Genomic DNA, 12,993 nt, shown 5'->3' with positions numbered 1-12,993 from the left:
CGCTATATAAGATTGATTTATTATTATTATGATCAGAATAGCTTTTTGGTGGGCAGTGCTTGGAAACAAAGGCAAGGGTAAATTCCAAAACACAAGTCTGGTGTTCTGTCCAGTTGAATATGTTACAGACACGCTGCTGCAAATTTGGAAGCAGCACTGACACCACACCTATTGAAATGCAGGCTGATCCGCTTGGTTGAAGCTGTCAGTAATACATTCTACTGCCAGCATGCTGTTCAGTCTTGGGACCTGAGCTAACGTCACAGTTTTCTGAACCAATTCCCAAGGTAGATGGGGTCTTAACGATGCTGTCATTTGATAATGTCTGCAACTGTCCATTCCTCTCATTGACTGTTTAAATGCTGCCAGTTAAGGTAATAGTGTGACTAAGGTGTCTACATTTGTTGGCATAATGAAACATCTTCAATAATCCAGCCTTACAAGACTCGCTGGATAGTTGAAGTATGGAAAGGAAGATATTTTGCATGCAACTCTGCTTCCAACATCATGTTCAAGACTTTTCGTAAAATGTCCTCTCACCTCTTCAAGCACTACTTGTTCTTAGTACTTGTTCTGTTACTTGTTCTTAGCACTTATTGTATTCACTCACTAAAAAAAGAACACTGCACTGGTTTTGCTCTTAGATGCTTGTTTAGAGAAGATGCACTTATGACCTCTGATGACCAGTAGTTCTCCTGATTTCCTACATTAAATGATGCACTTATTGTAAGTCGCTTTGGATAAAAACGTCGGCTAAATGACTGTAAGGTAATGTCCCCATTACTGTTGTCTTGCCCTTTCAAAAAATTACAGATATTAAGCTATTTTATTTAGAATGAATGTTCTTATTTCAGTCTTGCTTCAGAAATGCAGTTGTTTACTGCTGCTTGCCATGTTGTCCTTTGACTACATCATTTCTGGGTCAGATGCTGGTCATTTGAATCCTGCAGGAATACCTACCTTTTAGGTTTATGACCAAATGCTTCTCCTGTATCACCACCTTGCCATGGTGGAAAAAATTGCGTGTACCAATGATCACAAGAGCTATGCCATCCAACTCTTGGCTCCTGGTGGGGTCACCCAAGATGGATAGGTCAAGGGGGAGGTTCCAGATGAAGTGCGACCGAACAAAAACCTCAACGGCAGAACTGGTGGAAGATGTCTTCAGGTCACAACGGCAGTGAAGGCGTATGAAGGCTGCAACAGAGGATGGTCCCCAATCGTCTTGGTTCTTCATGGCATTGGGCTCTAGCCACCCCCTGCCAAGGACCATGTGGTGGCTGCAGGCGCATCAGCCACTCCACATAAAAAGGTGTCCTCCCATTATGCAGCTCCAGGATTGACCTCCACGCCCACCTGAGGACCCAGAGGGAAGACGGTCATACTCGACCCTAAGTGACCACCGATGATGATGACCAAACCAATTCTGATTATTGTGTACATGAAGCACAATAAATCAAACAATTGTTGAAAAATCTAGCTCTGTTAATCCCTTTATGCTTGTGCCAATTTAGACCTTAATTTGATTAAGATTAATCGATTAAGGTGTTTACATGGAAGTTGCAATAATCAAATGATTCCCTTAATCTGGTTAAAACTGAATTAATAACTTGCATGACACCCTGTGGGAAAGACAATGTGAATTGGTGTCCCATTTGACGTTGACAGCCATACAGAGTCCACTCATGGTAGATTTACCAGTTCTGTTAGCATCCAAATGACATCATCTCAGTTTGAATCTATCAGTGTCCAAGTCAGTAAGTTGTGTTTCTGAGAAAAGTCAAACATCATAAACTATCTCTCTGGTAGATAGTCTGGCTCTGGCTCACAGGAGTTAGCGTATCAACAAAACGTCATGGGAATTTCAACAGTGCATCCCCGCTCAATCCTTGGTTGCTTATAGCAAGTTGGCCATGTTAAATGTGTTTTCAGAGGTGAAGGTCTCAGCCTCCATGTTAGCTCACGGAGCAAAAAGGACATCTCAAAAAGGACACCCCCTCTTAAGCTGCGCTACATGCTTACATGTTCAGACCGGATCAGCATGGGCAACAGAAGGGTTGCAGACAGAAAGTTCATTCCATTAAGCTTGCTGTCTGGAATTGATTCTTTCTCGTCTCTCATCTTCTATTTTATCCTGTCTGCTCTCCTCTTCACATCTCCTCGTCTTCTCATCTCCTACTCTTAACTGTTGTCTTCTCAAAAAGGTCAAATAGATATTTTTTTCTCTCCTCTCCTCTCCTCTTCCTGTTGTTTTTCTCTTCAACCCTTTAAACTCCCTCCCTCTTGACCTCTGTTTCCCAGGGGTTGTCATGGTAACAGACAGTTTTATCCGACCGCCGAGTCTGCCTCAAGAAGTTGTGATGGATGAAAATAGTATGTGATGAATAAGTGGCTTTTCTTTTTCACATCTCTACCTTTTTTTTCTGCTTCACACACACACACACACACACACACACGTTTCAGCCCAGTGTGAGGCTGTATGGGTTGTATGGAGTAGCGTGTGTCATTGAAGGCCTCTGCTCGGCTGCTGTGTTGCTTGAAGCTGAGGGATTAAACAGACCTTCTGCAAAGCGGGACAAACAACAAGGAAACTGCTTAACATGTCTGACCCACTAATAAGGGTAAGGGACGATGTGGAAATCTGCCCTTGCCGTGGATGAAGGAATCCTGTAACGCAGACTGCCTGGAATGTTCTGTGATCGGGAATCCATGTTTCCTGATTGGTAACTTGGTTGGCAGGGCCGGAAAGCCACGCATGAGGTTCATATTCTGTCTCTGTCTGATTCAAACGCTTCTTTAACTCCTGCTGATGTATGCTCTATCGCTTATTTTGTTTTATTGTTGATTGTGCTAATGTTTCTACTGCTTTGTTCTATTGTGTTTAATGTGAGGTGAGCTTGAGTGTCATGAAAGGCGTCTGAACAGCCGGGATTTCATTTCTCCCAAAACGACCATGGGCGGTCAAAATGACCGCCGGGTTTTAAACTCTATATTGTGTCAAGATAAATACCCAGTTGAGATATTAATGCATTACATATGTTAGTATGTCTGTTATGAAACTAACTGACACCAAAATTAACATTTCAACAACATTAATCCTATTTTCCAAACAATGTAAAATGGCCGCTGTCCAACACCTGTAAATACTGCAGCGCCTCGGTGGTAGTCATGGTGCGTCTGTGAGCCGACATGTTGGACATCATCACAAATGAAGTTTAGACTGTTTCTCTGGACTGGAGGATGCTAGTGTGTTTCTAGGACAGAACAATGAGCTTCACGAAGGAAATGATACGACCAGCACACGTCATAAATGCTGACATGACGCCACGACGTGCAAAGTACGAGCGGACATTTTGACCGCTCATGGTCGTTTTAGGTAGATCTTATCGTAATTTTTTTTGTGCGATTGATCTGAAACTAATTTAAATGCAAATATATGCAATTTAGTAGCGTTCAGGGAGCAGCAGGTCTGTATCTTCTTTTCACAAAGTTATTTATTTAACTTTGAAAATCCAAAACCGTCAAAATGACCACCTTGGTAGTTCTAGTGTTAAATAAATTATGTATTATTATTATTATTATTATTTCTTTCATATTTCCTGCTTTGCATCCTGTAGAGCCGGGCCCAAACTATGGACCTGAGGCACTATAGGGCAGATGTCACTTGATTGACAGTACTGGTCGTAATATGTGGGCTGTTCCGAGTAGGGTGATCTTCTGGACTGCACTGATGTTGGTGTTTCCTGGGATACGGTTGGTGAACTTTTCCATTCCCTTCTTCATGAGTCCTAGAGCTCCGATGACCACTGTTGTTGTTTCGGTCTTCATTCTCCACATCCTGTTGATTTCAGTCTCCAGGTCTTTGTACTTGGTCAGCTTCTCTGTGACTTTCACTGAGGTGTATTTTTCGGATGGTATTGCCACGTCGATGAGCATGCACCTCTTTCCTTTCTGTCCTTGATAACGATGTCGGGTTTGTTGGCTTTTATCTCTCTGCCAGTGTGGATGGGCGTGTCCCAGAGGATGGGACATTATTGTTTTCAGTGACCGTTTTTGGCTGATGTTCGTACCACTTCTCAGTCGTCTTGATCTTGTAGCTCCTGCAGATCTTCCAGTGCAGGTATGCTGCTGCCTTGTTGTGCCTGTACATGTACTCGGTCTTTGCCAGGTCCGGGCAGCCTGAGGCAATGTGGTCGATGGTTTCTTCGTACATTCCACAGATTCTGAATTTTGGGTCTTTTCCATCTTTGATGATGCGATGGTGATAGGATCTGGTTGCCAGGCTCTGGTCTTGTGCAGCGATTATCAGGCCCTCCATCTCTGCTTTCTGCTCGGTGCTCCTCAGCCACTGGTGTGTCTTTGGTTGGTCCACGTCTGCATCTTTCATGCTTTTTGGGTACTTCCCGTGCATTGCTTTGTCCTCCCAGGTTTTTTGCAGTTGCCGCTGGCCATGGTGTTTTGCCTTCTGCTTCACTCATTTGGCGGTAGAATGTAGATGGTAGAACTGTGCAGCTTCTTTATTGATGGAGTGGATCTGCTGTTTTACTATTTGGAGGAGTGGGTCATCTGTTTTTGTCAGGTATGCATCCAGCCCGATAGTGGTAGTCTTCAAAGTCAGTTCGAGTTGGACTAGGTCTCGTCCTCCTGAAGCTCTTAACAGGTACAGCCTGTTGACATCTGCTTTCGGGTGGTGCATCTTCTCCATGGTCAGCATCTTTCTTGTCTTGGTGTCTAGTCTCTTGATGTCGTTCAATTTCCAGTTGATGACGTTGAAGCTGTAGGTCACTACAGGTATCGCTAGGGTGTTGATAGCTTCAATTCTGTTAGCCGCATTGAGTTCGCTCTTCAGTACTATACGCACTCTCCTGTGGTACTCTTTCCGGATCTTCTCCTTCATGGTTGAGTGTTGTATGTCGTCTCTTTCATTCACTCCTAAGGTACTTGTATGTGCCATCTTCATCTAGCTCTTTGATTACGGTGTCAGTGTCAAGGCCTAAGTCTGCAGTCTTGCTAAGTCTTCCTTTCTTAAAAGTGGCTTTGACATACTTGTCGATTCCGAATTCCATCTTGATGTCGTCGCTGAAGGTCTTGACGATGATGAGTAGACCCTTCTGCTGATTGTCATCCTTGTTAAATGTCTTGAGGTCGTCAATGTAGAACAGGTGGGTCAGTTTGCCATTCTGTGATTTGTACCCATAGCTGCTCTTGTTCAGTAGATTGCTGAGTGGCGCTAGTGCAAGGCAAGAGCAGTGGTGATAGTGAGTCCCCTTGGAAGATTCCGCTTCTGATGTTGATCAGTCTCGATGTTAATGACCCCTCTGCATGATGGAGATTCAGTGTGGTCTTCCAGGTCTTCATGCTCTCTGTGATGAATTTGACAGTTATTGGGCAAACTCTGTAGATCTTCAGGCTCTTCTCGATCCAGGAGTGTGGCATGCTGTCAAATGTCTTCCTATAGTCAGTCCATGCTGTTGACAAGTTCTTTTTCTTCGATTTGATTGGTGATTGGCTTTCGCGAGGTGAAAAGTTACTTTTTTTTTATAGCTCAAGCGAATGCTTATTTCGCCCATTTCGCGACGCTCGCGGTTTCGCCGCGATTAACTTCCTGCTGTTGACTTTTCTTGCGTTTGCGTTCACGCATGCATTCGGTTAAAACACACTTTTAAAGTCCTCTATCTCTCCTCAGTGACCTTTGTCCCACAGCACCGTGGCCCAGTGGTTAGCAGTAATGTTGCCTCACAACAAGAAGGTCCTGTGATCCAAGCCCAGACTGCCCCAGGTCCTTTCTGTGTGGAGTGTTTGTGTTGTCTGCGTGGGTTTCCACAGGGTTTCCTACCAAGGTTACTACTCATGTCTGTGCCCCTGACCAAGGCAATGGAAAGAAGAACTGGAGTTGGACCCCGGGTGGCTCAATACCATATGATGAGTTCAATGCAGAGGACGAATTTTGTTGTGTGCTTACTTACAATGACAAAGTGGCTTTCTTTCTTTCTCTCTCTCTTTCCCATGCATTGCCATTTATAGACACAGGACCTCACTGTGCCTATTGCAAAGGCTGACCAGCCAATATCCTAAGTCCCCGCCCAAGACTCTTAACAAAGTTTGGGGATCAGGATTACAAAAGATGTTAATTCTAATCCCAACGTTTTACCAATTCATGCCTGAAGCCTCTGTATTTGCTGTTAATCTGTGTACAAAGCAATAGTCTGAGGGTGGAGACAGAATTATAGCTTTAGAGGTAGTTGGACATCGGCCATCACCGCCTACTGAGATTGTACATGTGAGGCTAAATAATAATTTATCCTCACAGGTTACTTCTCACTGGTCATGATTATGACTGAGATGTTTATGATGCACACATTAACAGGATTACCTCAACACAAGGCATTTGTCATCAGCTGCCATATGCCTTGCTCCATCGCCTGGTCCTCCCAGTTAGATTTATTTACAGTGAATACTTTCAGGATGATTTTCTTTGTCCTGTTACCTTTTACTTTTGGACACACTGCCAGTGCATGTATTTTTATTTTTATTGAAAGCTAAGATTTAACATTGACACAACATTAATGAAAATGTTTTACTCTTGTTTTATTGAGTCTGTTCTAGCCTTCCCTTTTATTTGCTTGTTTGGGTCATTTACCTTGAAAATTAGGGACAAGTTACATTAGAAGGACTTGTTACGATGTGTAGGAACATTGTAGACATAAAGATGAACTCTCTAGATGACCTCTCCCATGTGCACAAAGTCAGAGCCTACAAAGAAGGCTCCGTCAGTTGTTGATGATCCAAGTCACCCCTTGTTCAGTGAGTTCAGGTGGCTTCCATCTGGTCACAGATGTAATCTGCCAGCAAGCAGGACCAATAGATTTAAGAATCCAGGAACAATCAAATCAGGAACATCCATCCATCCATCATCCAAACCGCTTATCCTGTGCTCAGGGTCGCAGGGATGCTGGAGCCTATCCCAGCAGTCATTGGGCGGGAGGCGGGGAGACACCCTGGACAAGCCGTAAGGCCATCACAAAGGGCCCACACGCACACACACACACACACACACACACACACACACACACACACACACACACACACACACACACACACACACACACACACACACACACACACCTAGGGACAACTTAATACGGCTGATTCACCTGACCTACATGTCTCTGAGTCACCTGACCTACATGTCTTTGGACTGTGGGAGGAAACCGGAGCACCCGGATGAAACCCACCCAGACACAGGGAGAACATGCAAACTCCACACAGAGGATGACCCGGGACGACCTCCAAGGTTGGACTACCCCGGCGCTCGAACCCAGGACCTACTTGCTGTGATGCAACCACGCTAACCACTGCGCCACCGTGCAGCCGAAATCAGGAACAATCATGGACGGATTAACCCACCAGGGGGCCCCGGGGCACGCATGTCCATTGCCCCCCCCCCCCCCGCCCCGTCAGATAGGCTACGCAAATAATACTAAACATTGTTAAATGTAAAAGTAATGCAAATACCCAACATGGTAGTCAACGCTATGCCAATCTGCATGGGATTCGGATGGTGCCTACAAAGTACAACACAATTTTGAATCACAGCAGAGATGAGAATAGCAGCTCACAGCATCAATAGAGACTTTGTAGCTTGGGGCCTGCATCAATAGAGACTAGCTTGGGCCCTGCATCGTGACGCAGGGTTGGAACAAACGTCCCTTGTAGGGTATGATTGGGGATCCCTACTATGCGTGAACACAATACCCCTGACCTTTTGGGGCCCTTCTTGGTCCGGGGCCCCGGAGCACTCGCCTGGCATGCCCGGTCCGTAATCCAGCCTTGGGATCAATTTATTTGTCATTTCTTCTTATGTGCTACGTACACAAAAGAAACGAAATTCCGTTCTCCCCAACCCACAGCAATGCAACACAGGACAAAAACACAAATCCAAAACCTCCAAAAGCAACTTCACCAAAAACATACCAAAAAAAAACAAAAACCAGAGAGAACAAAGCAAAAAAACAACACACATACACACACACATACACAAACAGCCAACAACACAGTGCACCCAGTGCCCCGCTTCAGTTGGCATTCAAATTCATTGGTCCCTGCTGCTACTGGCTCTTTTATGATGTGATTCTATGTTTATTTATGTGAATTGTTTGTGCATTGACGAGTGTGTGTTGCGCGTTGATTGTTTTTCTGCTGGCTGTGCAACAAACTAATAAAGATGATCCTGACCTTGACACTGTGGTCCTTACCCAAATGGTCAGCTGGGCATACAGAGGTTGTTTGTGAGTCTGGCGTGTTCTCCCAGTGTGCAGTCCAGTTGGTGGTGGATGGTTTGAATTGCGTTCAGGTTGTCCTTCTGTCCTGACACCCATTTGTTGAATATTTTGACAGCTTAACAAGTAATTTAGCATCCCAAATTTGTCCCTTTAGTCGCTGGTTAATGAAGTCGCCCGTGGTGCGGGAGACACTGGTTCGCGTCCCAGCTGCCCTCCCCCAAATTCGCTACATTGTTGTCAGAAGTGGGATATAGCGAATTCGGGGGGCAGCTGGGATCCTCGGAAGCCAGGACCCGAACCCGGGTCTCCCGCACCATGGGCGACTACGTTAACCAGTCGACTAAACGGTCCGACACGTTAGCCAAGGGCTAGCGAGTCTACTCATCCGTGATCGTTACACACACACACACACACACACACACACACACACACACACACACACACACACACACACACACACACACACATTACAGGGTTGGGGCAGATTACTTTGAAATGTCGTCAGTTACGGAATACAAATTACATGGCAATTTTTATAATCAGTAACGTAATCCATTGGATTACAAAAATAATGTAATATAATCTGAATACTTTTGGATTACTTCAAACTCAAACATTGAAAATATTGCACCGTATACTTAAAAAAATGGATGCAACCACAACATTCTGAGTTCAACAAATTTACTTTTTAAATCTCTAAACATCAAAAACATTTCCAATGCAAATAAAATGCATTTAACATATTCAGCATTTGCAACAACAAAAAAGCCTTTCTTGTAACTCTTGTTACAAGACTTGTGCAAGAGGAGCTCTTACTCAAAAACCTTTCTTCCATTTTAAATGTATATGAAAAGGAATTAATAATTCATTATCATTATTTATAGTTCATAAAAATAAAATAAAATGTTATCAAAACTGGCGGAGTATCCGGCCTTCTTGGACTCTCTTGGGGGTGTCCTGGATAGGGCTCCGCCGCGGGACTCTGTAGTTCTGCTGGGGGACGTCAACACACGTGGACAATGAGGGAGAAACCTGGTGGGGCATGATTGGGAGGAATGGCCTCCCCGATCTGAACCCAAGCGGGGCCTTGTTATTGGACTTCTGTGCGAGTCATGGATTGGCAATAACAAACACCATGTTCGAAGATAAGGTAGTTCATAAGTGTACTTTGTACCAGAACACCTTAGGCCGAAGATTGATGATAGACTTTGTGGCCGTATCATCAGATCTGTGGCCGTATGTTTTGGACACTTGGGTGAAGAGAGGAGCAGAGCTGTCAACTGATCACCCCCTGATGGTGAGTTGGATCAGATGGCGGGGAAGGCTACTGGACAGACCTGGCAAACCCAAACGTGTAGTGACGGTGAACTGGGAACGTCTGGCAGAGGCCCCTGTCCATGAGGTCTTCAACTCCCACCTCCGGAAGAAGTTCCCGTATATCCCGAGGGAGGCTGGGGACATGGAGTCTGAGTGGGCCATGTTCAAATCCTCTATTCATTGTTGCCTGTCGAGGCGGCAACCCAAGAACCCGCTGGTGGACACTGGTGGCGAGGGAAGCCATCAGGTTGAAGAAGGAGGCCTTTCGGACTTGGTTGGTCCAGGGGTCTCCTGAAGCAGCAGACATGTACTGGGAGGCTAGAAGGGCTGCCGCTTCGACGGCCGCGAAAGCAAAAATTCGGGTGTGGGAGAAGTTTGGCGAGGCTATGGAGGAGGACTTTCGGTTGGCCTCAAGGAAGTTCTGGCAAGCCATCCGGCGACTCTGGAAGGGGAAGCAGGGCTTGACTCAGGCTGTGTTCAGCCAGGGAGGGGAACTATTGACCCGGACTGGGGATGTTGTCGAGCAGTGGAAAGAACACTTTGAGCAGCTCCTGAACCCGACTAGCACGTCCTCAGTGGAGGAGGTAGAGACTGAAGACTCAGGGGAAGCCCCACCTATATCCCTGGCAGAGGTCTCTGAGGTAGTTAAAATGCTCCTCGGTGGCAAGGCGCTGGGTGTGGATGAGATTCGCCCTGAGATGCTGAAGGCTCTGGACATTGTTGGGCTGTCTTGGTTGACATGCCTCTTCAGTGTCGCGTGGAGGTCGGGGACAGTACCTGTGGGGTGGCAGACTGGGGTGGTGGTTCCCATATTCAAAAAGGTGGACTGGAGGGTGTGCTCCAATTATCGGGGCATCACATTGCTCAGCCTCCCTGGGAAAGTCTACTCTAGGGTGCTCGAAAGGAGGCTCCGGCCGATTTTCGAACCCCAGATCCAGGAGGAACAATGCGGATTCCGTCCTAGCTGTGGAACAATGGACCAACTCTTTACCCTTGCAGAAGTGCTAAGGGGGGCATGTGAGTTTGGCCAGCCAGTCTACATGTGTTTTGTGGACTTGGAGAAGGCCTACGACCGTTTACTCCAGGGCACTCTGTGGGGGGTACTGTGGGAGTATGGGGTACCGGGACAGTTGCTACAAGCCATCCGGTCCTTGTATAACCAAAGTGAGAGCTGTGTCCACATTCTTGGGACAAAGTCAAACACGTTTTCAGTGGGTGTCGGACTCCGCCAAGCTTGTCCCTTGTCTCCGATTCTGTTTGTGATATTCATGGACAGGATCTCAAGGCGCAGCCAAGGTGAGCAGTGTGTCCGTTTTGGGAAACTCCCAATTGCATCTCTGCTCTTTGCAGATGATGTGGTTTTGTTGGCTTCATCAGAACGCGACCTCCAGCGCGCACTGGGGCGGTTTGCGGCTGAGTGTGAAATGGCTGGTATGAGAGTCAGCACCTCCAAATCTGAGGCCATGGTTCTCTGCCGGAAAATGGTGGATTGCTCCCTCCGGGTTGGGGATGAGTTGTTGCTTCAAGTGAAGGAGTTCAAGTATCTCGGGATCTTGTTCACGAGTGAGGGTAGGATGGAGCGGGAGATTGACAGGCGGATTGGTGCAGCATCAGCAGTATTGCGGACGTTGTACCAAACCGTTGCGGTGAAGAAGGAGCTGAGCTGGAAGGTAGAGCTCTCAATTTACCAGTCAATCTTCGTTCCAATCCTCACATATGGTTATGAGCTTTGGGTAGTAACCGAAGGGGTGAGATCGCGGATACAAGCGGCTGAAATGAGTTTCCTCCGTAGGGTGTCTGGGCTCAGCCTTAGAGATAGGGGGAGGAGCTTGGACATCCGGAGGGAGCTCGGAGTAGAGCCGCTGTCCCTTCGCATCGAAAGGAGCCAGTTGAGATGGTTTGAACATCTGATTAGGATGCCTCCTGGGCGCCTTCCTTTGGAGGTTTACTGGGCACGGCCAACTGGGGGGGAGACCCTGGGGTAGACCCAGAATTCGCTGGAGGGACTATATGTCCAATCTGGCCTGGGAACGCCTTGGGATCCCCAAGGAGGAGATGGAGGGCGTTGCTGGGGGACGTCTCGAGTGCCCTATTTAGCTTGCTGCCACCGCGACCAGACCCCGTAAAGTGGTTGAAGACGAGATGAGATGAGATGAAATCAAAACTGACAACCTGAGAGGAGTAATGTACACAGTAATATATAGTTGAATAATGTAATATATTGTTATACAGTAGAACATTTATCATTTAGAAATCAAATTAGCCTTACAAACAGATGCTGGTATTAACAGGTGTACTGTTATGGTCTGATTGTTTTCTGTTTGTTTTTCCCCCTCCTCTCTCTGAGTACCTGCAGGATGGGCGTTGACATGGAGGCGTGGCTGACCTACTTTTGGGCTGAGTGCAGCGAGGCACACCTGATCCCCATGTGCAATTACCCACCTCTCCTCCATAAAATCCTGGTTCAGTCTCCACCACCTTGCCAGATAATTCTGTCTCATCAGTAGTGCCTGCGTACCCTATACAGAAGAAGTCTCCTGAGAAAGCGTTCTCCCCGTTTGCTTGTTTTTTTTGTTGTTGAACAAACCCTCCCCCTTGCCATTTCCAGATCCAGGACCTCGTTGCTTCAGCCCAGATCGCGGGAAGGCGCAACCCTACCTTCAGTCACCGCCTGCTGCCATATTCCTGTTTCCCTGTTGGTGACCTTTTGGCTAAGACGAATAAACCCGTTCGAGCACCACAGCACTGTCTCCTGCCCTCCTTGGGTCCGCACGTTCTCCTAGGCCCTAACAGTACTATTATATATTGGTAGAGGCTAGTTCCCATCAATGCAGAGAACGGAAATGGAGTAGAGAACGGTCAACTTAGCAGGCGCTAAATGCCGCTACCATGCCTCCACATGCCCCGCGTAGCATCCAGGCGCTAGGATTCTAGGAAGACCCACCCCTACTCTGCGTCTGATTAGCTAACTTTAACCCTAACCCCGCCCTAACCCTAACCTTAACCTACCCAACCAACGGCGGCAACGAGTACTTGCGCATGCTCAGTTGACCATTCTCTGCATCGATCGGAACTAGCCTCTACCATTATATATTTTCTTTTGTTTAAGCATAATCAAAGGCCGAAGGGATAAGTTTGCCATTGTAGCGCAAGAGGAGCACTTGTTCAAAATGTCCATCTGTCAAGCGATTCTTCTGGGGGGTAAAGATGTTGGCACCCTGGCTGAAGAGCCGTTCGACAGGTGCACTCGAGGGCAAGATGGTGTTGGATTTAAGAAAGAGCCTCTTCACCTGTGGAAAGTCATTAAGGCAGTCCAGAGACTTATTTCTCCCTTCTATATACTTCCGGACTTCATCAGCAACACCACCTTTGACATTGGAGTTTCCAGGTCCGT

This window comes from Lampris incognitus, chromosome 14, assembly GCF_029633865.1.
Source record: "Lampris incognitus isolate fLamInc1 chromosome 14, fLamInc1.hap2, whole genome shotgun sequence".
NCBI classification, from domain to species: domain Eukaryota; kingdom Metazoa; phylum Chordata; class Actinopteri; order Lampriformes; family Lampridae; genus Lampris; species Lampris incognitus.
The sequence above is the reverse complement of the archived record's forward strand: the minus strand, read 5'-3'. Positions refer to the sequence as shown.